Source organism: Lissotriton vulgaris, chromosome 3_2 (assembly GCF_964263255.1).
Source record: "Lissotriton vulgaris chromosome 3_2, aLisVul1.2, whole genome shotgun sequence".
In the NCBI taxonomy this organism is placed as follows: domain Eukaryota; kingdom Metazoa; phylum Chordata; class Amphibia; order Caudata; family Salamandridae; genus Lissotriton; species Lissotriton vulgaris.
The window spans coordinates 217,710,490-217,735,238 of NC_141690.1; the positions used below are offsets into that span (position 1 = coordinate 217,710,490).

The following is a 24,749-nucleotide window of genomic DNA, read 5'->3' on the forward strand; positions in this document are numbered from 1 at the left end:
TCGTCCGGTCCTCCGGTCCTTCAGCTTCGTCCACGGTCTTCTCTCACCAGGCGTTCTTCTCGACGGACGCGCCTTCCTGGTTGAAGCCCCACCTCTTATGAGTCGACGAATCCCTCTGGGAGCTGTTGTCGGGGGCGGGGCTAAGCTGTGAGCTGTCCTCGGCGTTAAAGGGCCAGAAACCCGGGATCTCTTGGGTGTCAGGAACACCAATATCCGTCTCGGGCAGCTGAAAACAAGCAGAGGTGTTTATCGAGGGTGTGTTACGCACGGACCCTAGAAGGTCAGGAGGAGTGGAATCCTGACACACCTCCCCCCATGAGTAGTCCCATTCGGGACGCAAGGGATCCGGGAGAGGAAGTCTGCATTGGAATTGTCCGATCCTCTCTTGTGATAGACGTCAAAAGCATAAGGTTGCAACGAAAGGAACCAGCGCATAACGCGAGGGTTGTTACTTTTGTTCCTACTCATCCATACAAGAGGAGCGTGGTCTGTATATAAGCAAAAGCGCTTACCCTCCAAGTAGTACCTCAGTTTTTCTATGGCCCATTTAACTGCCAGGCATTCTTTTTCAATAACCGGATAATTCTTTTCCCGGGGGAACAATTTCCGGCTGATAAAAAGAATTGGTCTTTCGGTACCATCAAGGGAGACCTGAGAAAGGACAGCACCAATGCCAATCTCAGAAGCGTCGGTCTGTTGTATGAAAGGCCAATCAAAATTGGGGGACACCAACACTGGTCCACTAGTGATAGCTTTTTTCAGTCTGCTTATGGCTTCCAGAACCTGAGGAGAGTGATGTCTTAGGGCGTTGTTGGGGGTCGATTTCTTTAAGAGGTCTGTTAATGGCGCTGCAATTTCAGAGTATTGTGGGATGAAACACCTGTAATATCCCAGGAGACCCAGAAAGGCACAGACTTCTTTTTTTGTGACAGGGATGGTGGCATCAACAATGGCTCGGACCTTCTCTTTCTGAGGTTCTATACACCCATTTCCTAGTAAGTACCCTGGGTATTTGACCTGGTGAAACCCTACCCAAGACTTTCCGGCGTTGATGTGTAGGCCAGCACTCTGCAACTCCTGTACCACCAGATGACAGTGTTCCAGATGGGCCTCCCAAGAGGGACTGAAGATCACTATGTCGTCGAGGTAGGCCGAGGAGTATGCCTAGTGTGACCGCAGAATTTTATTCATCAACCGTTGGAAGGTCGCGGGGCACCGTGTAGGCCATAGGGTAAAACAGTGAACTCGAACAGACCGTCAGGGGTGGAAAAGGTGGTCTTCTCTTGGTCACTGCTTCGGAGGGGCACCTGCCAAGTAACCCCTTAGTCAAGTCCAGAGTGGTTACATATTTGGCGTTTCCTAATTTCCCTGTCAGTTCATCCACTCGGGGCAGAGGTTATGCGTTCAGTTTGGAAATGGCATTCACTTTTCTGAAATCGATACAGAAGCAAATCGATCCCTCTGTTTTGGGCACCAGGACGATGGGAGAAGACCACTCGCTTTGGGATGGCTTAATCACCCCCATCTGTAACATTTTGCTTATCTCTTCTGAGACGGCTGCCCGACGGGCGGCCGGAATCCGGTAGGGTTTTTCTTTGACCACTTTGCCCGGTTGGGTGTCTATATGATGTTCTTCTAAACCCGTTTTCCCCAGACTGTCGGAAAAGAGATTCTGATGGGGGCAGAAAAAATCTACAGGGTCAGTGAGTTGTTCACTAGAGAGTTCTTCATTGACCACTAACTTTTTCAGGGTCCAAGGAGATCCTTCTTCACGGAGGGACAGCTGGACATTTTGAGGAGAGGGCCCCAACCATTTTTTTAGGAGGTTGAAATGGAAGGTTTGGGTTTCCTGGGGAGTCACTTGTAGACGGTACGTGGTCTGTCCTATAGTCTCTATTACCCTGTGGGGTCGCTTCCATTCACTTTTCACCTTAGACAGGGAGGAAGGCAAAAGAACCAAGGCCCAATCGTTGACCTGTAACAATCGCCACTTTTTTCCTTTATCGTAGTGGTATTTCTGCTTACTCTGGTGTTTCTCCAGATTCTGGTGTGCCAGGTCCCTCAGTTTACCGATCCTGGACCTCAAATACAGCGAGTAATCAAGGAGGCTCTGGGTGTTATTCTCTTCCTTTTCCCAAGTCTCCCTTGTCATCTCCAACAGAGTTCGAGGCTGTCGGCGATAGAGGAGTTCAAATGAGGAACATCCCAAACTCCTCTGAGTCTGTCCTTGGATGACAAAAAGGGCTAGGGGAAGGAGGCGGTCCCAGTCCTTCCATTCACTGGTCAACATTTTTTTCACTGGTAACTTTAGGGATCCGTTATATCTCTCGACTAAGCCGTCTGTCTGTGGATGATAAACCAATGTCTTAATGTGTCTAACATCCAACAGTTTACACACCTGGGTCATCAGCCTAGAGACAAACGGGGTTCCTTGATCCGTTAATATCTGCTGGGGAAAACCAACCTGAGAGAAGTATTCTAGCAACTTGTCTGCTAAAAACCTGGGTTGTGGGAGTCCTGAGTGGGAAGACTTCAGGGAACCGAGTGCAATAGTCCACTAGGACAAGAGCATATTGATGTCCTTTTGAGGAATGGGGGAGGGGGCCGATGATGTCCATGCCTACCCGTTTAAAGGGTTGTCCTATGATGGGTAGGGGTTGTAAGGGAACCTGCGGTTGACGATAGGGGTTTTTTAATTGGCAGACTGAACACTCTTGGCAGTATTTCTTAATCTGTGCAAATATGCCTGGCCAATAAAATTGTCTTAAGATATTTTCAGTGGTTTTCTGTGATCCCACATGGCCAGCCAATAAGTGGGAGTGGGCAAAGAACATGACTTGATCCCAGAACTCTTGGGTGACTAAGATTTGGGAAGATGTGTTTGGACCAGGAACCCTATAAAGAAGGCAATTCTTTACCAAAAAAGTGGGGTAGGTTATCCTATTCCCGGGTGGAAGGTTTCTGGCTTTCTGCCAGGCGTGTGAAAGGGAAGCATCATTAACCTGAGCCCAGTGAAAGTTCTTGTCTAATACCCAGGGTTCCTGAGCCAACAAGGCAGGGGTACTATTGTTTTGGCTTGTTTTATGTACTGTCTTCAGAAAGAGAGAAAGAAAATCAGGGTTATCCGTACCCAGAATGACGTCCTCAGGGAGATTAGCCATGATACCTACAGTAAGGAGGGATGGTTTATCCCTACCCTGACATTGGATAGGCACGAGGGCAGAGGGATAATTGCGTATATCCCCATGAACACAGCGTATGGCCCGGTCCCCCTGGTATTCTTTGTTCGGGTAGGATAAAGTAGCTCTTGATCATGGATTGTCGACATCCCGAGTCCAGCAAAGCCATGATAGGGTGGGCGTTCACTCTACAACTTACGTAAAAACAAGACCCCCATCTCAGCGCTATACATGAGGTTGCGAGGTACGCAGCTGACATCCATTGGTTTCTCAGTTTTCTTCCGCGGGCAGACACTGGCGATGTGGCCCCACTCGCCACATTGATTGATTGATTGATTGATTGTGTGCTTATATAGCGCTGGAATCACTCCCGAAGGGGTACCTCCGCGCTTCGACCGCTGCGAAACCCTTCCTGGCTTCCCTGAGAGATGGTCCCTTAATGGGTATCTCCAGGGTGAGACCAGGCATCCCCGGCGGTCTGGTGGGGCCGTTAGTGAAGATGAGGCAAGCTAGTGCCCAGAGTTGCCGAGTGTGATCGCTGATCAGAGTGGGCACCGAGGCGAGAGAATTATCGAGTCCGCTGACCCTGGTCCAGAAACCTGCCGCGTCGGGAATCGAACCCTGGTCCCGAGCCGTCCTCTGCTCTTGGGTCTGCCGCCTCTAACCAGTGAGCCACACTACTTCACACTACATTCATAGCACTGGGGCTGTCGAGGAATAAGGGATTCAGGTTTAGGGGTTTTGACTCTCTCAGGTTCTTTTATTGGCCTAAGGGGTCTTCTGGGTAAAAGGGTTGACCTTCATCCCTTTCTCTGGTTCCCAAGGGAGAGCCCGTGGCTGGGCCCATACAAATGAGGTTGCCATCTCGACTTCTTCATGGTCAGCCCTGCATGTTGTCTCCACCAGCATTGAGAAGCATATGGAAAAGATTCCAAGAACTGTTCCAGGATTACCGCGTTCATGATGTCATCCTTCGTCTGATCCTTGGGTTTTAGCCATTTCTCTGCAGCAAGCTTAAGCTTGAGATATAGAGTCTTTGGGCTGTCCCCGGGGCTTCCTCTTTCTCTGCGGAATCTCAACCGGTATGCCTCCGCATCCATCCCCGATTGCTTGAGGATTATAGTTTTCACGTCCTCATAGGGGGTAAACCCCCACTGCGTTGGCCACCTGGTAGGCGGCTTGTGCCTCTCTTGACAAGAGGGGCACTAGAAAGAATGGCCATTTTGACACTGGCCATCCTGAAGCCCGGGCCGCCCTTTCGAAATTCAATAGTAAGGCGTCCGGGTCCTCTCCAAGAGTGTACTTTTGTAGGGAGACAGAGAACCCTCTCACATAGGCACGTGTGACCTTATGGGCAACTTCTGAGGAGGGAGACTTCAGTCACTCAGAAAGGGTGTCAAGCTGGGCCGTATTTGGTCTTTAAAGGTGTCCCTATCCGCCTGGGCGCTGTTGAGCTGGTATTCTACCGCCCATTCCAACTTTTTCTGTCCCTCGACAAGGTGTTGAATGAGAGCCTCCATATCCTATGCCCGCATTCTCCACCACGTGTAGCGGGACAAGAGGACGTCAAGGCAGAGATGGTATGCAAGATTTATTTGGGGTTAGCACAAACAGCAAACAAAAAGAAAAGCCACTGTCTCTTTGAGTTGTAGCAGGGGAATTAGCTCTCCACTTCTTGTCCGGGGTCGCGTTGTCGTCATCACGGACTCTCCGGTGGGTCATACAAAGGAAACACAAAAAGAACAGCCTCAATTTCAGGCTATAGTCCGAGGAAATGGGGAAGGGGGTTGTAGGAGCACCAATAGGGACGGGGCCGTGAGGGTAAGGAGGAAACCAGCACCAAGGATTGAGGGTATCCCGTCTTTACAGAAGGTGGGTATCCCGCCCTGCTCAATGGCCACCCTGGGAGGAGCTTCCCGCCCTGGGTCCCGACCCGCGGAATCTGGCACGCACCTGTTCTAGCCAAGAACTCCCTCATCCGTGGCTGGGCGCTGCGTGGTGAAGGCCTCCTGGCTCCTGAACACTCAGCTCCTGCACACCTCATCCGGTCCTCCGGTCCTTCAGCTCCATCCACGGTCTTCTCTCCTCAGGCGTTCTGCTCGACGGACGCGCCTTTCGGGTTGAAGCCCCACCTCTTATGAGTCGAAGAATCCCTCCGGGAGCTGTTGTTGGGGGTGGGGCTAAGCTGTGAGCTGTCCTCGGCGTTAAAGGGCCAGAAACCCGGGATCTCTTGGGTGTCAGGAACACCAATCTCAGTCTCGGGCAGCTGAAAACAAGCAGAGGTGTTTATCGAGTGTGGGTTACCCACGGACCCTAGAAGGTCAGTAGGAGTGGAATCCTGACATGGATACAATGTTGTGGAATTCTGCTTCCTTGTCACATTTTGAACAATATGTTTTCAGCTAGAATCCTCTAGCTTTGTAGAAGACATGTTTTCTCAGCTCTTTGAAAGTTTCCATTATGTCTCCACATAAATCACAGTTATATTCGTGATTGGGATATTTCCAGTATGTGACTTTTTTGGTTTAATCACTTTTCTTGTTATTGAGTTTATCGTTGACCTCATAAACATCAGGCAGATTTTCGAGTTGAAATAGTGTCACTCTTGGCTGAAGTGGCCACAAATGTGTTGTTTTCAATGAGGTCTATGGTTATTCTATCTTCTGTTATTACGGATGATAAACAGGGTGCCATAACGTGATCCCGATCGTGATTAGTTGTGCGGGTAGAGCTGACCTGGATTGACAAAATCGGTAAGGAGGTTAACAATTTGTGGAACAGCCAGCACCTCCTTTCGTCATCTTAACTGGGTTTTTAATGGGCAGGAACAACCAAATCTGGAATTGTGATTGTTAGCTTCACCATTTCTCACTATCATGCTAGCCGCCATGATAGAACCTTGTTTGGCCTATCTCTATATACTTATCTTTGCAGAGTATAGCGGTATAGAGAAAGTTACCAGCGGGACCACTTGGAGGTAAAGGCAACTACAACTTACAAGAGGTTAAGAAGGTCACAGTTACAGCTGCTGTTTACCCACTCTTCATTGAATTTCTTCACTTTGATATTCAGAGCAGTGGACAGAAATCACATTGTGTCAACACCCGCCTTCAGCATTTCCGATGCTTTGTTTAAATTAAGCAGTTGGATTCACCTGGAATACACCAGTTCTACGTCAGTTGCTAGGCACAGACCGAGGGAGAATGCCAGCCCTACATCCCAGGTGGTGGCAACCACCACAGCTGGGGTGATCCACAGGAAGGGCCCTGGCTCTTTCTCATCCAGGCTGGCCTGCCACCCACGACAGGCCACTCCTCAGTCACTCAAAACTTGGGTGGACCGGGATCAGGAATGAGAGGGCCCCGGTGGCATGGCCTTTAGGAGAAACCAGCCGAGAACAATGGCAATACAGTTACATCAGGTGCATGATGGCGGAGCATGAATTCCATCTCGGAAGAGCTGTTTCTCACACCAAGCCCCTCCCAGAGAGCTGGAGAAGTCACCCACCCCAATCCTTGTGACAGTTGAGTCCTTCCAGGTGAAAGAGCCCTCCTTTTACCCGGGCATCACACAAGCACCTAGCATTCATGGGTCTCTCTGCCATTCAGGATGCATGAGAGTAGTGCCTGGCCCTGTGCCTTGAGTTCATCTGGGAGGCAGGCAAGGGTTAATGCCATCACTGTCAGTTGCCCGGGCAGCTCTGCCATTAATGACTTTCCCGCAGGTTCAGTTATGGAAACCTTGTTATAAATTTAACTTCCTCTAGATAGTGATGTCTGATCATCTTCTCTGCGATCTGCCAGAGCCATTGGCGACTCCCACAGGGGAAGATCCGAATACCTCACTAAACTATCAAATAGGCAGTAGCGATGGGCAGTGTGTACAAAGAGCAGGGTCTTAATCAATGCAACTTTTCAGAACAAGATTTTATTATGGCGTTGATAAATTGCATAACAAGCACAGCTCCCCAGGAATGGGAGGAGCTGTGAGCATTAGAGTAGTAATCATAGTCAAGCAATTCAATCAACAGTTCAAGGGTAAGAAATGCAACTAAGGCCCCGCTCCTTCCACTCTCCCACTCCCCCAACCCGGATCCCCCCTCCCGCCCCTTGCACAGCGTCTAAACAAATCCCAAACACAAATACAGTAAGAAGCGTACAGTGTGTATGTCTCATGACCCGGGATCAACGTCCAAGTGTCCTTCCTCAGGTCTATCAGGTGCTGGCGGTTCCAGTCACAATCCTTGATAATCCGCCCACCTCTTCCAAATTTTATAATGTTTCAGAGGGCAGCCCCTGGCTGCAAAGATCGGGCGTTCCAGTCCCATGTAAAAGTCCAATCCCCTTTTCCACACTCCCACCAGAGGGGCCCTGGGGTCTTTCCAGGCTCGAGCCACGTCTCTCTTGGCCACAGTAAGGCCCAACAGCAGCAGATGAAGTTTGTAGATGTTCCTCCCCACCTGTTCCATGACATGGAGAAGACCTAACTGTGGCGAACGGGGGAGCTCCTAGCCCAACACCTCAGACAGGCAGTCCCACACTCCAGACCAACCTCTGCAGCCCAGCACACGACCACACTGTATGGACAAATGTGCCCACCTCTCTACCACATCTCAAACAATCTGGGGACACAAACAGGCCTGCTTTCCACAACCGTTCCCTTGTATAATAGGCCCTGTGGAGATACTTGAATTGAATAAATCGCAGACGTACTGCAATGGCCGCTCCTCTCGGGATCTCAATCGCTTCCCTCCAGTCCTCCTCCTCAAATGCACCAACATCCCTCTCCCATTTATTCCTTAGGCCATCTAGGGAAGTTGAGCAATGTGTTACTAGTGTTTGGTAGATAGTGGATAGCTTTTTACTTTCCAATTCCCCCATGAATACCTTGGCCTCCAGTGGGCTGAATTCCGGCAAAGAGTCCAGTCCCCTTAGGGTGGGTGCAATGGCATGCCTAAACTGCAAATATCTAAAGAACTGGGCTTGGGGCATATCATATTCCTCGCGTAGCTCCTGGAACGACTTGAGGGTCGTGCCCCTGACAACGTGTCCTAAGGCTGATATTCCAATCGTGTCCCAGCCCCGAAACCCCGGCAGGGACGCCAACGACGGTAGTAGCCCATTCTGCCATAGAGGAGTTTCCCTCGTTAGCTTGTTCCACCACCCCAAGCGGCAGAGGGCGTTGCGCCATATACGATACACTATTTGAGTGACTACTGGGAGTCTCTTTCTCTTACTTGCCGAGTAAAGTATGGTATGTAGCGTGTCCGGGTCCATCAGGTGCCTCTCTAGGGCATAGGCCGGGTCACCTCGGTCCCCATACCACCACTCATTCAATATTAGCAGATGGGAAGCCTGATAATAGGACAGAATATCCGACGTCGCTGGGCCGCCACAATATGTGGAAAGGAAGCATGTGTGTAGCGCCACTCTCGCCACTCCCCCGGCCCAAAGAAACTGACCGAGTGCCGAGTTGACTTGTTTGAACCACTGCGGTGAAATGGGATATGGGTGGTTTTGTAGTTGGTACAATAGGCGCGGGAGGGCTACCATCTTAAATATGGCAGAGCGGCCGTATACATTCAGGGGCATGCGGGACCAAGTGGTCATGTCCGAGCAGACGCGTTCCCACACTGGCACAACATTACGCGACCAGGAGACTCCACACAGATCCGTCAGAAACACACCCAGGTATTGAAGGCCTCCCGTCGCTTCTTGCAGCGTCGCCGCCCAGGGCCCTAGGCCACCGCGCTCCCCCAGCACCCACAGCACAGATTTACGTTGGTTCAGGCGGAGGCCCGACACCTCCCCAAATATCCGCATTATGTCTAGGACCCGCGGCCCAGATTTGTTCAAGTCTGTGAGGAAGAATAGGACGTCGTCCGCATAAAGTGCGATTCTATCGGAGGGCCCCGCCTGCCACTCGACACCCAGCATCTGAGCGTCGATTCGCACCCATGCAGCCAACGGCTCCATGGCCAGGGCGAATAAATAGGGCAACAGAGGGAAACCCTGCCTGGTGCCCCGGCCTATAGGGAAGGAGTCGGACACCACCCCAGCCACTCTCACCGACGCAGTTAGGTCTGTATACAGTAGATGCAGGTATGACAGAAAGCGGGGCCCGAGATTCAGGCGGGACAGAAGTGCGCGAAGGTAGACCCAGCTCACTGACGCGAAAGCCTTATCTATGTCGGCCAGCAAGAGCGCCGCAGGAATCCCCGCTGCTCGGGCCGCCTCCACCACCACCTGGGCGCGTCTAATATTGTGTTGTGTTGCTCTATGGGGCATAAGCCCGGCCTGATCGGGGTGAACAAGATCAGTAATGTATGGGAGGAGACGATTGGCTAGCGCCTTCGCCAGTATTTTCGCTTCGGTGTTTAATAGCAATATTGGTCTGTAGGACTCGGGCAGATCAGGGGGCCTACCAGGTTTGCAAAAGACCACAATCTCAGCATGCCGCCAGTCTCTCGGGAGCCGGCCACTCTCCCTGACCGCCTCCAGAGCTCTACCGTAGTATGTACCTAGCTGGAGATGGAATTTTCTGAAATGTTCACAGGGGAACCCGTTGGGTCCAGGGGCCTTGCCTGCATTTAATTCTCCGAGGGCAGTTCCCAGCTCCTCCGCCGACAACGGGAGGTCAAGTCGAACACGCCCTTCATCTGAAATTGCTCGTGGCGGGAGGTCAGCGAGGAATTTGTCCACATCTTCCGCCGGGAGGAATTCCCGGGAGGCATATTGGGCCGCGTAATACTGTGCAAAGCTGGCCGCCAGGGCCGCTGGGGCTGTCATGGGCGTTCCCGCTTCGTCGCGAAGACACGGCAAGGACTGTTCGTGGAAAGTGCTCTGGCAGAGCCTGTATAGCATCGAGCTGGATTTATCGCCCCATTGGTAGATCCTACTTTGAGTCGCCAGCCACAGCTGCCTAGCCTCATCTATCAGCAGGGAGGCGTACGACTGCTGCAACAGCAGCAGTTGACCCACATCCTCCTCACTCCCGCCCACGCGGCAACGTTCTTCCTGGTCACTAACCCGGTCTGCAGCACTTACGATATCCTCCCTACGTGCCTTACGGGCAGCCGCACACCAAGCGATGTCTACCCCTCGGAGTGTAGGCTTCAGGGCCTCCCAGAGAGTCATGGCATCTGTGTCAGTTTTATCATTCTCGTTCCAGTAGTGCGCAATAGCCTCCCTCATGTGTGTTTGATAGGTTTCTTGCTGCAGATGCCACGTGGAGAGACGCCATCTGAATGGCTGTCGTCGTCTGTCTAGAAGTAGGTCTATCGCTACCGGGGAGTGATCCGACAGAACTCGTGGCAGCATAGACGTGGAATCCACCCTCCCAACCCAGGCGTGAGGGACAAACAGGTAGTCGATCCTAATCAATGCAACTTTTGACCAGCACTTCCTGAGAATTCATCGTTCATGGGGATTTATTGCAATCCTTATCACATAGAGGATCCTGTAGGTTACCTGCACCTTGCATCAAAGGGTAGACACACGCTGATTTGTTCAGTGTGGTGCGCCTGCAGCCATAGACATCTTAGGGCCTCACAAACCTCGTTTGCTCTACTGCATCATGGTTGAACGCCACTTGCACCTCTAAGAAGTTGAAAATCAACTGCTGAGGGTCACATAACTAGTTAGCATGGAGGAGTCTTGTTCACTATCGGAATTAGACACACAAACTGCTCCACCACCTAGGAACGGTCATGCACCACCACCCACACAATTTAGAAAGAGCTATCAATTTGTTAATCATTTCTGTGTCTGGGCATGGTGAGGTTTCCCACATTGAGTCAAATTAAGCCACAGGCTCCATTCCTGGTGGTGCCCTTCTGCAAATTCCTTTAAGTTTCATCTTTGCAATAATAGTCCTCCCAGAACCTAAGGGCTTTGGTATCCTTGAAGCTGCTCAACAGGTAATTTGGAATAACACTGCTGGATCGTTAGTCGACATCGTTTATGGTCAGAACTACCATGATATCTGAACATCTTCAAACCTCCTACTTTCACTCTTTATTAAAGAAAATATTCTTGGCAAGCGCTTTCGCTCTGGTCTGTCTAGCGACATTCCAAGAACGTCACCTCTAGCTGCACAATACGAATGCCCGCAGCCATCCCTCTGATTCATGACCCCAGTTTTTAAAAGCAGCAAAATAGAAGTAGAGTCCTAGTCCAGTATTCCTAACTGATGTATTCGAAGTAAACACTTCGGTCTCACAGAACACTCGGTCAAGAGTATCAAGGGGACAACATGGGGGCTTGCACATGCAGTAGCTTGCCTTGTGGCAGACCACCAGCTCAATACTAAGCTTCAATTACAAGCTTTTTAACTGCAGCAACTTTAATAAATGCTATCAGAGCTGGATTTGGCACAGCTGCTGGCACAGGACTTGCCTTCCAGTGGATATTTATTAAAAGGATTTAAAGTATACTCATTCACACTGCAGGGCCTCGGAAGAGTACTGTATTGTTATGTGTAGTCATTATCTCCGAGTCGCGAGTGGGTAACTTGTGCGCCTGCTGCCTTCCTTGGATGTGGTAGCCGTTTCTCAGTCTCCCACTCAGGAATTGAACCCTGATTCCCAGTTAGCTGTGATCACCATGATAGATACAGAAAGTACCGTCAAAATATAATAGGGCAGACATCGGTATTTACTGTCGCCATCATGGGACGTGCGATTTGCCCTGTTTATCTAGAATCACCATAGTGGCCAGGTGAGCCCGGGTTGGTCTAGGTTTGATAAATTCACACATCCCAGGTAGTCAGAGCTTGTTGGCATGCATTACCTCTATATCTACCACAATTATCCAAGTAACAGACAAAACAATCAAGGAACCATAGCTGATTTGATGAATCGTACAGAGACTCCAACATCAATAATTTCCTAGGAGACATGGCAGCACGTCAGTTCTCTTAATCGGTCTCAGGGTCCACGCATTTGGCTGGACACCTCCTGGACCCTGTCTTTTCTAATATTCCATCCCTAAAAGGTTCAGACCCCCCTTCCTTTGACATGGACTGACCACTTTCTTATTAGTATATCCATAAGTCTATAAAGCACTAAATTACAGTTCCATCATAATCCTTTGATCAAACGTCCATGGCATGAGCTTGACTCAATAACTTTCAGGCAGCCCTTAGCACTCTGAGCCCTGAATTTTCCTCTAACATGGAGGCAGCCAAAAGCTCTTTTTTAGACTGGATCATTCAAGCAATAGACAGGTGCATTACTGCCAAATTGACTCACACTAAAAGATGTCTGGCCAATGTCTGGTTCAATGAGTCCTTGCCTCTAGCCAGGACAAATAGCACAGTCCTAGAACAAACCTGGAGACGCTCCTATGAACCCGTAGCCAAAACACGCTACAGAGATGCAATGAAGGCCTACCATAAATTGATTCGGAAGGCAAGGGCAGCACACTTTGCGAACAAAATAAAAAATAGCAGCAACCCCACTAAAAATATCTCCCATAAACAACATGATGAAACCCTCACTAGCTTCAGAGAGCACTACATCTACTAAATGTCAGTGTGAGGAACTGGCCAAGTTTTTCATAGGGAAAGTTGAGCATATTTACAACATTTTTGGTCCCGATAGTAAGGACTGAGACCAACACGCTGGGCCATCCTTAAGTCAACCTTCCCCATCTCTCCTCTCCTTCCCCCCTATCTCCTCTGAAACTCTCTTGGCTCTGTTTGACAAGGTAAAGTTGAGTTCTCCGGATGACCCCCTCAGACCCGACTTATTCCTAAAGAAGTAAAGTCGGGTTCTCCAGGTGACTCCCTCAGACCCGACTTCTTCCTAAAGTTCCAGGACTGAAGGCTTCCTGGGTGTCTGGAACGGACAACTCTGTCTCTGTCTTCAGCCTCGGTACTGGAATCATGGAAACATGCAAAAGTTATTCCACGTTTAAAAAACCTATGCTGGACGTCTCTAGGTCTTAAAACTTTCACCCTATTTCTCTGCTTCCTTTCCTCACCAAAATGACGGAATTACATGTCAACTCAGTTCCTGGAATCCAATTCGATTCTAGACCCCTCCCAAAATGGTTTTAGACCCCGGCATAGTACATAATCTGCTCTGCTAGCGGTCACAGAGCTGTTACGGGTCTCAGTAGATGAGGGTAGATCTTCAGTGCTGATTTTGCTTGACATGAGTGCAGCATGTGACATGGTCTCTCATAAGATCTTGTTGCACCAGTTGTGGGAGATCAGTATCGGTGGCAAAGCTCTTTCCTGGTTCCCATCTTTTCTGGCTGATAGACCTTTCCAAGCCATTTCCCCGCCCTATCACTCCCAGACTCAATTGCTACGCTATGGGGTCCCCCATGGCTCTGCACTGAGCTCCACTCTGTTCAATATTTACATCCGTCTGTTGGCATTTATTGCGAAATCTCGCAACATCACCTTGGTGTCATATGCTAACGACACGCAGCTGGTGTTCTCCTTCTTCAATGACCCTACGCAGAATTCTGTGAAATTTCAAGAAGATTTGATCGCCATCTCTGAATGGATGGCTGCCAAAAAATTCGAATTTGAAGAAATCAGAAATTCTTCTTCTAGGATAGATACCCATCTATGGGTCAATCGATGGTGGCCTCCCGCGCTAGGCCTTGGGTGTCTGGGTAGACAATGTCCTATCCTTTGATTCCCTGGTTAAATCAGTAGCAGGCATTTGTTTCAGGCTCTTACACGGCTTAAAACCCATTCAAGGACTCTTTGACTCCCACATGTGCCAGATGATTATTCAATCCATCATATTGTCCAGGTTAGACTATTCCAATGCTCTGCTCCTTGGGTCAAACAAGATAGTGATTAAAAGCGAGCGAGTCTCTAGCCTTATTCACCGGCTGCAATTGCTTCCAGTAGAGTAAAGAATTCACTTTAAGGCCCTATGTATCTCTCTTAAAATCCTCTTGGTCTCCTTGCTCTCCCATCCTGGGTGATCTGTTTCTCCCCTATGTTCCCGCTCGTGCCTTGCGATCGGCGGACCTTCACCTGGCCTGTGTGCCCCGGGTGCAAAGGGCTAGAGCAGGTGGGCACTCCTTCCGGGTGATAGCCCCCGCCCTCTGTAACTCCCTGTCTCTCCCCACTCGGCGCAACCAGGATCGCTGGGCTTATTCTCTGAATATAACCTTTTCCTCTCTGGCCCTACTTTGCAGATTCTAGCGCTGGGACGTCCCGTAGCTGGGGCAGCGATGCCCTTTATAAATGTTGTATCATAACATAACATATCACCAGATGACATCTGGGACCAGTGCCACTCCAGCCCTTCCACTCTGGTCAGACTATTTCCCAGGCTTGCAAGTTGCTTGGCCTTCATTCTGCTGAGTGGCCTCCACAGACCCTTGGGTCGGACAGCTCAGGCAGGGTGGAAGGTCTTTCCTTGGAACAACAGTTGAGGCTGGCCAAGCAGTCAATCCTGAAACAGACCATCGGTGCCCTATAAATCAATGCAGTACAGTGCTGACTATACTGCCTCCAAGCAGGCTGCTTTGCATGGTGATATCAGCTCCTCATTCCTGACTGCTCCCTGGAAATCAAGGCTCAGAAGGAAGGTGCATTGGACAACGATTGAAGGCAGTCACAGACACAAGCCTTTGTAGCACTTAGGGATAAAAAACAGAGGACAAATGGTTCCCTAATACCTTGTCCCTATTAATGTGGAGTAAAGGTGCTTGCCTTTTTTGTAATCCGCACACACTGGTTGAAAGGGAGCTGTCGGAGAGAACATATCCATTTGTAACAAAAAGGGAACCCCTAATAACGTTTCCTATATCAGGGTGAACAAATGATGTGGTAAAACTTTATTGTTTAGTTAATTAAAACCATAACAAAAATGAACATGGAAGACATTTTAACATTACAGTGAAATCAATTAAATTTCTGCATCGTACAGTTTTAAATTGCAAAAGTTAAAATGATGCTGGTAGGAGCTGAGTCCAATTGTTTGTCTTTAAAATAGATAATAAAACTGAGCATCTTATTTTAAAATATCAAGAGCTTTCAGCCGCTTTTCAAAGGCTATCAAGAATTTTATAAATTTGCAATTAATTATTGGGTCGGTTGAGTCTAAGGCACCAATAATTGCAGATCTACAGGTGCGTAGACCTTTGGCCTTAAAAATGTTCTTTAGAAAAAGTGTTCGCTCCTGGGTCAGTGATTTGCAGTGGCATATAATGTGGATTATATCTTCTTTTATAGTGCCACATAGTCGGCAGGTATTTGCTTCTGAGCGTTTCCAGACAGGTCCGTCAGCCACAGTTGGTAGATTACCGAATCGCACTGCCATCAGCCTTTTTTTTATAAACACAGAGTATGTTGATGCAAGGTAGGTAGCCGGGATGAGATTGTTATAGCTGTTAATCACGGTCCAAGCGTGAGATCGGGCTGCAAAGATGGCCTTATCCGTGATTAATGAATGGAATTTGGCCGCTTTTTTTAGGACCTGTTTAAAGGACGTGAATGGTAGATTTTTTTCCCACAAGGTTACCATGCATGTTTGCTCCAAAGCGCCTGTCAGATATTTGTTTGCGGCAGAATTTTGTTGATTTTGTAATTCCTGCCATAACAAGCTGTCCAAGGTATTATTTGTAGAGTTCAATTTAATTCTGTACCATACTCTAATACTTGTGTAGAGTCTTCCGAGTGTCTCGTTCATCAGGCCAAATTCTAAACGCGTCTGGGCAGGAGAAGATGAACGTGGAAGTTGCAAGACCTTCTTGTAGATTTTTGCAGTAAGGCTGTTTAAAGTAATATCATCCTTGCCCTGCATAGCTATGCTTGCGTAGGATAATGTTGGAAGTACTTTGGTTGCCATTACTGTTAGTAGAGGTTTCAGTGAGGGACCTTGCAGCTTTTTTGCCAATGAGCTAAGTGCAAAGATTAGTGCTCTGGCTCTCTGCTTCATATAGTTTTTTTGGGCGTTCAGGGTGAGCTTGTCATCGAGATAGTATCCTAAGTATTTATAGTCTCTGACTCTTTCAAGTGATTTTCCCTCAAATGATATGTTAAGTTTCACAGTACGATGGTTGGTTATTGACATAGTTTTTGTCTTAGATAAATTCAGAGTAAGGTTATTTGCCTTCAGAAATTGTGATGTTACTGACAGTAACCTGGACAGGCCCACTTTTGTTTGGCTCAAAAGAACGATGTCATCAGCATAAGCCAGATGGGTAAGATGACGGTTGCCAAGTTTTGGTGCATGCGCATTACAAATGTTTAAAGTTCCTGACAGGTCTGATATGAATAGATTAAAAAGCTGTGGTGCTAAGACGCAGCCCTGTTTTAAGCCAATTGATGTGTATACTTTTCTTGATAGATGTGATCCATCCCCTAACTTGATTTGTGTCCAAGTATCTGTGTAGAATAGGAGTAGCCCCCTCAGTACTTTCTCGGGAATGGCCCAGGCTTTCAGCTTCGCCCATAATAGCTTACGGTCAACGCTATCGAAGGCCGCCTTCAGGCCGATAAAACAGAGATTCAGGTCCTGCTTCGAGCGCTGGCATTTTTCCGCTATCATTGTTATTGTTAGTATATTAGACGTAGTTCCGATACCCGCTCTAAAGCCAGTTTGATTTATTGGAATTATTGCTTTATCGTCTGCCCAATTTACCAGGTCTTTTAAAAGGAGAGAGGCAAAGTATTTGGCTTCGATGTCCTGGAGTGTTATTAGGCGGTAATTTAAAGGGTTTGCCCTGTCTCCACCTTTGTGTATTGGGGTGATGATAGAGCCTTTCCAGCTTTCTGGGATGCGATTATACCTTTGAACGTCTATAAAGAGCTCTTCGAGATGTTGTGCCCAAAGGTCTGGTGAATCCTTAAAGGCAATTTGTGGGATGCCATTCGGGCCCGGCGCTCCATTTCTTTTTCCCTTTCCGATGATGGCTATGATCTCGTCAGCAGTGTACCAGCCTTCTGTGGCTTCAGTGCACGTATGTATCCTTTGTGCTATTGTCGTGCGGTTAATGTGATGATGTTCATCGCAACTGTTTAAATATGGCTCCGCAGTTCCCAATGTCTGTTCTGGAGCTTTCCGTCGGTTTTCTTCAAATTTTGTCTACAGGAAAGTTGACCATACCATTTCTTGAATATTCGAGGACAGAACATTTCGTGGCCTTGTTAGCTGGTTTATTATGGTCCAGAATTTGTTCGAGTCCTGTAACTTAGAGCTAGCCAGTAAGTTAATCCAAAAGTCATCGTTCGCCTTCTTTTGCAGCTCCCAGATTCCTTTTTTATATAATTTTCTGTGGACACGAAACGTATTCAAGCAGCTCGGGTCATTCACTTTTAATTGCAGATTTTTTTGGCTTCTACGCAAGGCCCTTCTTTGTTCATTTAGTGCCCAGGGCAGTTTCTTGGTCGCATGCTTAGTTTTTACCGATGTTTTTGTTGGTTTCATTCTTAACTTTAATTTTGCAAGAAAGAGAGACCAGGCTTGTATCTTATCTGTTGTAGCTCTGTTTGCCTCTTGGAGAGCGTCCTTTATTATTAAGGTCCAATTCAGTTTAGTCGAACTGTTCCAGTGTATTCGTTTCTGGTTGGTTGTTCCCAAGTAGCCTTCCAGGGCATACACCGGTTGCAATGTATCTGAATAATAGTTGAGTTTCAGATGTTGCATACTATGATCACTCATTGTTGTATATTCGATATAAAAACTGAGTACTGAAGGAAACAGTGGGAGACTTATTATCGTAAAGTCCAATGTCGATTGACTACAAGGACCATAGAACGTTTTCTTTGGTGGATTGTCTTTCTCTGTTCTGCCATTCAGTACTCGCATACCTAGGTACTCTAGGTCAGTTACTAGATGAGTGGCTAGGCTATCCTTTCGGCTCTTAGTTACACCTGTTGCTTGCTGGGGGACGTTCCAGTGTATGTTGTCTGAGGTTAGTATCTCATCTTCCTCTGGTGTATGAATCAGATTGGAGTTAAAATCTCCTGTTAAGATGATATTCCAGGTTGGTTCAGAGCTCCGAAATTTTAGTATCTCCTTGTGTAATTAGTTGAATTTTGTCTTTTTTACCAGATGATTCGGTTGGGTGTAGTGATTAATCAATATTGCCGTTTTGTGGCCGTACTTTTTTTGGCCTGACAATTTGATTAACTGTAAACTTGGATCTGGCGATTGAAGTTGTTCCGACTTAATTTTAAGAGCAGTAGACACGTATACCATTAGGCCTCCGATTGCTCTTCCGTAGGTTTTACATTTTTTAGCTGGCACCGTGTAATAGATGTAGCCCGCCAATGCAATTTCTTCCTGCAGCCATGTTTCTTGCAGGGCAATTATGTCGGCGTTGTCCCATTCATCCAAGGCGAGACCGTCGTCCAGCAGTCTTTTTGCGCCTGCAATGTTCCATGAGATAATATGTATTTCATTATGTACTACTTTATTTCTTTCTTGGGCGATCGGTCAGTTAGGCCGTTTATTGTTTAGTATGTTAGGGAGCCAGTTCCAAGAATCAGTTATATTTAGCTGTTCTCCCACTGTGACTGCGCTTGCCTCTATGCATTTAGGTTCTGCCTCGCTTCTGCCTTTGGCGTTATGTAGTATAGAGTAGACTGTTTTTTTGGGGGCCAGTCTTCTTATAAGTTGCGTGCCACTATTTGTCTGTAGAGGAAGCGGGTATCTTGGGGCAGTTGGCTGTGATAATTGAATGCCCCATGCTTGGAAGGTCTCCGTATGCTCTAGAATAGCTTGGGCTATAGCAGCGGAGGTCCATGTTGTCCTTGTTTGTTCATGCGTTGTTGTGTTAGAGCTACTTAGAAATTCTACCCGGTCTAGGTCGGATGATTTGATAGCGCTTAGTCCTTAATTTCTTTGGTCAGTTGATGATGTGTAAATAACTCTATAGGAAACAGCTTAATCTGTGGACCCAAAACAATTTAAACAAAAATGTACAAACCCAAGGAAAATGATTCAATAGAAATACATAATTTATTTATACAAAAACTTTTTTGTACTTTTTTTCGGAAGTATAAAACAGTGAAACCATATGTATGTATCTATACATTCATTAAACTGCTGACGATAACATGTATCTTAATCAGTCTCTTATTGGCATCATAATTCATTTGATTGATGAACCGCTAATTATGCTATGGTACACTTGAACGAAATTCATACAAATAGATAACACAAAAAGTTGAATCATCAAGAAGAATTCATGGCTAAATTTAATATACCAAAACAAAAGAGGAAGCGTAGAGGTGCTGATAGAATCACCCTCCTAGCAGTATTATATAAACAATGAGATTCTATCAATGTGTTATGGTGATTATTTTTAAGGTTTTGTTTTTTGTGTCTAGTGAAATACTAGGCTCTCTCTTAGGTCTAGAAAGACGAGAGCACTGTGTGCTTTTTAAAATACCCCTCACACACTAAAAAGTCCTTTAGTGTCATGCTTCATCATAGGGGTCTTCCAGTCCCTCTAGCGGGGCGGGGGGTGCTGCGACCAACGAACTACGCGGGAGCACCTATTTTGTGACAGAAGGCTATGTGTTGGTGTAGGGGGTGTCAGTGAAGTGTAGGGACCTAATATGTGAGTGCAAAAATTAGTTTAATGAGATGAGTAAGCAGTAGGGGACTGCTTATGAAACATGTCGACTCGGTAGCAAGCTATTGCTCTACCTCAAAATCCCCTTCTTAACGTTCCCAGCTAGAGAAGCGAATAAAGTATATTTTTTCTACTAGCCAGGGAATTTTTAACTTTTTAAACTAATTTTTGCACTCACATGTTGTGTCCCTACACTTCACTGACATCCCCTACACCAACACATAGCCTTCTGTCACAAAATAAGAGCTCCCGCGTAGTTTGTTAGTCGCAGCACGCCCTGCCCCGCTAGAGGGACGGGAAGACCCCTATGATGAAGCATAACACTAAAGGACTTTTTAGTGTGTGAGGGGTATTTTAAAAAGCACACAGTGCTCTCGTCTTTCTAGACCTAAGAGAGAGCCTAGTATTTCACTAGACACAAAAAACAAAGCCTTAAAAATAATCACCATAACACATTGATAGAATCTCATTGTTTATATAAATTTAATATACCACATCCAACCTCCTTGGGCCCTGGCTGGGCATGAAGAGTCAAATAAGCATTTGATTGGGACTTCCAGGTCAGCCCAGCCATCACAATCAGAGTACAGTGCTGGCTAAACCATTCCCGAGTAGCTGCCTGGCATGGGAATGTCAGCTTTTACATCTATACATGCTCCCTAGGAAGCAAGGCTTGGAGGAAAGAATGATTGAAGAGGGGTGGAAGGCAGATGCACACTCAGGTTCTTGTTGGTCCACCCAGGCAATGGTGGCACCTAGGTTAGAACGATGGGGTGGCAAGGCAGGGTCCAAGTACCCCATCCCTACTAATATGAAGCAAGGTAACCCCCCCCCTTTCTTGTAATCTGTGCACATCGAGTGACAGCGGAATTCGTTCGACCTCCAGAAGCTTTGATTGCCTTTGAAGAGTCAAATGAGCCTACATCAGGACTTGCAGGACAGACTGACCATCAGGGCGCACCAGAGGAACAGACTCGAATGACGGCCATGAGGTTATACCATGCCAGATAAAGCTCTTGAAGGCGACAGGGACTCTGAGCCTCGGGTTTTCAGAGCCCAAGCTGGGTATCAGGCAAAGGGTTATGTTGGTGGCCCCACAGAGCTCTGACCCAAAGGCCAGTCAGAGCTTCTGAACTCAGATTAGCAGGGGAGAACACCTCTGGCCTCCAGGACCCTGTCCCGAGCATGTTGCAACACAACAGGCCAGAGGACGGAGTCCAGGCCCAAGAGCTTCCATGCCAGTGGTGCTCTGACCAGGCCTTGGTCAGAGCTTCTGATCCCAAACAAGCAAGGAAGATCTTGCCGGGCCTGCAGGACCCCATTCCGGGCACTTTGTGACAAAGTGGGATGGAGACCAGAACCCAGGGCTGGGGGAATCCACTCCCGAGCCAGCCTGAGCTCTGCCAGGGCCCGGTCAGAGCTTCTGAACCAGAGGAAGCAGGGGAGACCTTCCGTTGCCTGGAGGACCCCATCCTGAGCACTTTGAGACACAGTGGGCTTGAGAAGGGAGCCTAGGGCTGATGGCTCCCACTGCTGGGACATTCAGAGCTCTTATCCAGGACCCAGTCAGAGCTTCTGAGCCTGGACAAACATGAAAGACATCACTAGGCCTGTGGGACCTCATCCTTGGCACTTTGAGACCTAGCAGCTTCCACCCACAGCCAGCCAGAGCTCTTCTCCAGGGCCCGGTCAGAACTTCTGAACCCAGTCAAGCAGGGGAGACTTCCCAGGGTCTGCGTGGACGCATCTCGGGCACTTTGCGATTAGTGTACAGTGATTTAAAAATAACTGAGAGGTATCAATGGGGATTTTTAATGTGAAGGTCCTCTTGTTATGAATATGGTAGTGTGCATATATGGACATGTTTCTGGCCATACTTTTTCTAAATTTGTTTATTGGGATTTAGCATTTCATGTTACAAGTTGATATAATACAGTTACAATATATCGGCATGTGTCTGCAGGAAGTTGAAAAATGACTGTAGATATCAGAATTTACAACATTACTGCATATTAAACACATTAAACACATTAAATATGGCACAGTAGAATATTCTAGGTGCTACCCTCTTGCCTGGTTCTGTTTCTGTGTTAGTACTCTTGCTAGAACCTGGCTGGGTGAATTTCCCATGATCGTGGATTGATGGTTTATCCCCATATTTACATTTTTGTGCTATCACATATGATATTTGATGAATGCGTACCCTTTTGAAAATCATCGGTTTCGGAACTGCCGATGATGTTTCTGGCCATACGTATCGCTATTGATCAAGACAATTTATCAGGACCAATAAACCTAATCTATGAGTGATTGGGAAAGTGAATGTGCTAATTATATAAAAATAGCCAATCAATAAAAACGGTAATCATCTGTAAGTAGAGTATACCTGTAGATGTCTAAAACCGAGCCAAATTCGGTAAGCTGCTGGCCTCACAGGTAATGGCAGAGTCTGCCCTAGCTTTGAAGTGAAAAGGTGTCCAGCAACCTACCATTCTCTACCACCCTGGAGCACGGTCCCAATAAGGAACTGGCCGATGATGAAGCAGGACACGTATTTGGGTGTGTTAGGGCTCTTGCTGAGCAATCAGATCCCCTAAATCTGCTAGCTCAGCTCCCCTCTGACCTATCTATGTCCTTCCACCTTCATCCACCAAAAGGCACTGCACACTCTTTGTGTTCACTTATACTTCATGTGGGCTTGTATGCTGGACCTAAAAGCACTCCTAGTGCCTCTCAGTATTCTGACTCAGCAAATGGTAACCTCAACTGGAGAGACACCCAATAGCGGCTGGTCTTGAGGCAGGGGGCAAGAAAGGGGTGTGGGGGACAAAGGCCTTCTCTAATCAATTCAGACCAAATGATGTAACTTTTTCTCTCCTAGCTTGACTAGTAAAACAAAGATATTATTCTAGTTAACAACAGCGCTTCTTCTACCTTCAACACAAAACGTAAGAAAGAACGAAATCGACAGCACACATGAAATTCAAACTGTTAATTCTAAAGCTAGAGCTTCCAGGGAAATTATATTTCACTCCCACGGATGGTGGCCTGCTCGGGTGAGCAGGCCACCATGCCTGTGCCTGCTTTTGAACCCCTTCCATGCTCATGACGAGCTCAGCTCGTCATGCAGTACACTGGTCGTGTGCTTTTGACAAGCTGAGCTCGTCATGAACAATGGTATTCATAGGAGGTCAGCACCCAGCGGGAATTGCCTTACCAGTCAAGGTGTTAAATAAGCAAAAGACACACAATTAATGGACAGAATGCAGAACAAATCAAAACATTCGAGAGATCTGGGTTAAATCCATCATTCTTTTAATCACCATGCCACCCCAGTTTAGACCTGGCCATATGCAAATCAGTTTTGACCCTGTGCCTCATGGGAACAGTCCAGCCTGAACTGCCAAGCCAGGTCCTCCCTGGACTGGAAACAAGCATCCTACGACCAGTTTCGGGGTTTCACCCCTTTCCAGCCATGATAGCTTGATTCCAATGGCACAGTGAGCCCAGGATCTGGGCATACCTGGCACACATAGAGTGAGAAAGCAAAAGACACACAATTGATGGACGGAATGCAGAACAAATCAAAACATTCACCCCCAATCAAGAGATCTGGGTTAAATCCATAATTCTTTTACTCACCATGCCACCCCAGTTTAGACCTGGCCATATGCAAATCAGTCTTCATCCTATGCCTCATGGGAGCATTACCCTGGGGACCCTTCCCGTTTGCGGGTGGCCTACAACTACTTAAAGTAGGTGGTAAACTGCAAGCGTTTTGTGACCGCAATTGCGGTTGCAAAACAATGGTACATTGAAGTACGATTCGCTATTAGGAAGGGACGCCCTTGGTACGCACCTTCCTAATAGCGAGTCGCAAACACTTTTTTGCGAGTTGGTAAAGGTTACCGATTCGCAAAATAGGGTTTGTACATGAGGCAGACCAATTTTGCAGTTGCAAACGGGACGATTTCCTGTTTGCGACCGCAAAATACGGTTGTACATCTGGCCCTTAATGAACACATTTGATAAATGAATGGTTGTCAGTTGCACAACACGAGTTCTTCATGTTACCGTTTTCTGCGAGTTACATTTACTTTACTAAGTCAATTCTACATGTTACCATTCATTTGCCTAAACACATCAGGTTATTACATTTCAAGATCCTAACACTTCATGTTAACACGACAAAGGATTATATGCGGGTTCGCTAGACATGTGATTACAATACACACCTACAATTAAAACGCGGCTTTAACTACATCATCTTCAACCTTAGTGTGATTTTCAGCCGCCAAACATACCGCATCCTTATAAACAGTGCCTTAAATGAGCAGGTACTGTGCGGTACTCAGTACCTGCACTTCTTTCATTTGAAAGGGAGAGTACATGCAATTTTAAACAATGCTTCAATACATTTATTGGTAGAATACCTACTGGCACTTTTCAGGAGCAAATAGGTACTTTAAATAGAGTACCAGCACTTCTGTATTGACATTTAAAGCACTGCTTGTAAATGAGTTGCCCGCCCGCCCTGCAAATATTATAGAACATTCACAATATTGCTGTTTTCTTCGGTGGGGGGGGGGGCTGCCATATACCACTTACGCCTAACATTGGGGTGGACGCTATTTGTCAATAAACGGTCTCCTTAAAATTAGGCTTTATGACATACAGGAAATGTGAACATCTAGGAAGTGCTGCTGCGGACGCTATTACGTGCACCGAAAGTCAGTTCGAGGCCCGGGTCAAACCGCAATAATCATTAGATATTTTACTATGTACAAGGAACTAGCACCACATCACATGATGGGACACATTTAATCCTCCATTTTGAAGTATTGCCACGTACCGACAGGAGGATTTCCGCGCAGTTGTCAGGACATGAACCGGAAGTGCGCACAGAAGGGCGGGACCGGAAACGCGGAAGCTGTGCGCTTGTTTCTGGTCTAGTGACACATGGCGCCTATCTTCCAGTCGTCCTGTCTCTGCCGTCCTTTCACCTCCGACA

The 24,749-nt window shown here is 47.4% G+C and overlaps 1 pseudogene; it reads right to left on the minus strand.

The window, feature by feature from the left end:
- Positions 1 to 10,469: 10,469 nt before the first annotated feature.
- LOC147725550 (18S ribosomal RNA) lies at positions 10,470 to 12,119 on the minus strand (annotated as a pseudogene).
- Positions 12,120 to 24,749: the final 12,630 nt, after the last annotated feature.